This window comes from Trichosurus vulpecula, chromosome 3 (assembly GCF_011100635.1).
Source record: "Trichosurus vulpecula isolate mTriVul1 chromosome 3, mTriVul1.pri, whole genome shotgun sequence".
NCBI classification, from domain to species: Eukaryota; Metazoa; Chordata; class Mammalia; order Diprotodontia; family Phalangeridae; genus Trichosurus; species Trichosurus vulpecula.
In genome coordinates, this window is record NC_050575.1 from 49,594,274 (window position 1) to 49,597,394 (window position 3,121).

General features: G+C 42.8%; 1 pseudogene; it reads left to right on the forward strand.

The window, feature by feature from the left end:
* The first annotated feature begins 906 nt into the window (after positions 1-906).
* On the forward strand, positions 907-3,121 carry LOC118842048 (annotated as a pseudogene).

Sequence of the window (3,121 nt, forward strand, 5' to 3'; positions counted from 1 at the left end):
CTAGAAAGTGTGGGTCAAAGTTCCAGGAAAATGGAATATTCCTTCATTTCAGTTTTTAGAGATAAAAGTACAAATTCTTTGAAATACAAGTTTTATATAGCCTAGTGCAAGTTTGCTGGATTTGATATATGTGGAGATGATGGTTTGTTTCCTTTACTTGCTGCCTTTCTTCCTATTAAAGTCACTTAACCTCTTGAACCATCATTTTTCTCATCCTTAAAAACTCACATGTAGAGTCAGGTGAAATAAAGTGTAAACAGCACTTTGCAAACCTTAGAAGGCTATGTCAATATAGGCTATTACTATTAAATGTCTTATTAATTCAATGCTTACTATCACATACTAAATACTTATAGTTATATCTGACTCTTCATGACCCCATTTGGGGTTTTCTTGGCAGAAATGGTTTGCCATTTCCTTCTCCAGCTCATTTTTAACAGATGAGGAAACTGAGGCAAACAAGGGCAAGTAACTTGCCCATTATCACACAGATAACTAAGTGTTTGAGATTGGATTTGAACTCAAGAAGAGGAGTCTTCCTAAATCCAGGCCCCACTACCTATCCACTGAACCACCTTGCTGCCCTAAGCTCATTCCTAGTGTTATCAAATGTGACCCTAATTTTGTAATGGAAAGAATGAATCTTTTGCAGAAAATACTAGTTGGCACTATAGACTACAGAGAAGGAAATGTATTACATTTATTGATGGACACAAACAAAAAGACACAGATGTCAAATGCTGATGAAAGAGAAGAAAAGCTTCTTTGGTGCAAGTATGAGAAGAGGGCAGGAAGGCTTTGTGTGCTCTCGTATTCCCAGATTTCAACTAATGTATCAAAAGATTAAACTACTGAGATTGAAGCTTAGTTGGATCTTATTTCTTGGCACAGGTCACCCAATAAATGATGGATACAGAAAGCTCTTCAGTTCACCAACTAAGGCAAGTTCTAGAGAAAATGGCTGTGGTAGAGGGCGGCTCCTTTGTGGCCAGTGTAGCAAAGGCCCTTGGGCTGGAGGTGAGACAACTGTAACAGCGAGGAATGAGGCTTTTTCAAAAGAAGCAAAGAGTATTTGCAGCTAGACCATCAAACAGGAGATGTCCTGAGAGCGAAAATGGACCGGGAGTAGCTGTGCAGACCCAGCAGATTCGTGCGTGTTGCTTTCCAGATCTTACTGAAAAATCCCTTTCAGATTGCTAAGGCTGAGTTGGTGGTACAAGACATTAATCATTCACCATTGTTCCTAGATACTGAGACAATCTTGAAAATTCCCGAGAGGACCTCCCCGGGGATTTCATTCTTACTGCAAAGTGAACAAGATTTAGATGTAAGAAACAAGTCTCCAGAATCATACAATCAGTCCCAACTTCCATTTCCACATTTAAATTCTAAATGGCAGAAGGGGAAAGAAATACTCAGAACTTACATTAGATAAAACATTGGATTGGGAGGAGCATCCTGACATCAGATAACTCTCACTGCAGTGGATGGTGGAACTTCACTCAGGTCTGGGACTGCCCTAATCCGGGTCTTTCTAGTCCATATCAATAACAATGCACCTGTATTTGCTCTGTCTCAGTACATGAGTCAGATGCCTGAGAACAGCCCCATTGGATCCAAAGTTGTCACAGTAGGAGCCACAAATTTAGACACAGGAAATAACACAGAAATAGCCTATACATATTTGCATCCCTCTGAAAATATTTATAAAACTTTCAACTTCAGGAGAACTCCGGGCAACTTTGTGTAAGGGAGAAAGTAGATTCTGAGTCAATTCAATCTTATACCATAATATTCAGGCCACAGATGGAATGAGCCTTTCTGGAAAAGGCACCATAATTGTTGAAATGATGGATCTGAAACAATTCCCCTGAGCTGACCATGTCCTCACTTACCAGCCCTGTCCCAGAAAACTCACAGGAGACCCTAGCTGTTGTTTTCAGCATTTTTGATCTGGACTCGGGAAAATGGAAAGATGGTCTGCTCCATCTAAGATGATCTTCCCTTTGCTGTGAAACATTCCATTGAGAATTTCTATACATTGGTAAAAGAGGGTGCACTGGACAGAGAGCAGGGTTGAATATAACATCAGTAATACCATCACAGATTTCGGTTTCCATAGGCTCAAATTTTATCACAATATCATGGTGCTTGTCTATGATGTCAGTGATAACTTCCCAGTGTTTACTCAGAGAGCCTACAAACTGTACCTCAGGAAAAACAACAGTCCCACCCTCCACATTGTCGGTGTCAGTGCCAGTGAGAGACCCAAGAATCAATGCTGGAATCACCTATTCCCTACTGCCTTCAGAGACTTGAGACCTGCCCCTTTTCTCATACATCTCCATCAACTTAGACAATGGCCGTCTCTATGCTCTGAGATCCCTGGATTGTGAAGCCATCCAGGCTTTCCAGCTCACCATGAGAGCAGCTGATGGCGGCTTCTCAGCCCTGAACAGCCAGGCTCTGGTTCAGATAGTGGTCCTGGATAAGAATGCTAACTCTCCCTTCATACTGTACCCCCTGCTGAGTAACTTGATGTCCAGAGCTGCAGAGCCAGGATACTTGGTGGCCAAGGTTGTGGCTGTGGATAGGAACTGGGGACAGAATTCCTGGCTTTCCTACCAGCTTCTCAAGGCCACAGACCCTAGACTCTTCACTTTGTTGACCCACAATGGAGAAGTATGAACAGGGAGGCCCATCAGTGACAGAGAAACCATCAAGCAAAGATTCCTGGTGCTGGTGAAAGGCAATGGGTATTGAACATAGTCCTGGCGGATGGCTTCTCTGAGACCTACATGCAACTCCTAGATTCACCAAAGGAGCAGGTCGGACTGACTCCCTCACCACCTTTCTAATCATTTCCATGGCCTCCATCTCCTTTCTCTTCCTGATCTCTATTATTATTTTCACTATTATTCACCTGTGGAAGAGGAAGAGGGATACCAGTGATGATTTTCGATTTGATCCAAATGGCCACTTCTCAGGTCACTTAGTGGATGTCAGCAGGACCAGGACCCTGTGCCAGAACTATCAGTATGAGATGTGTCTGGCCAGTGGCACAGGGACCACAAAATTCAAGTTCCTGAAGCGCATTATCCCCATCCTTCCTCCTGCTTAG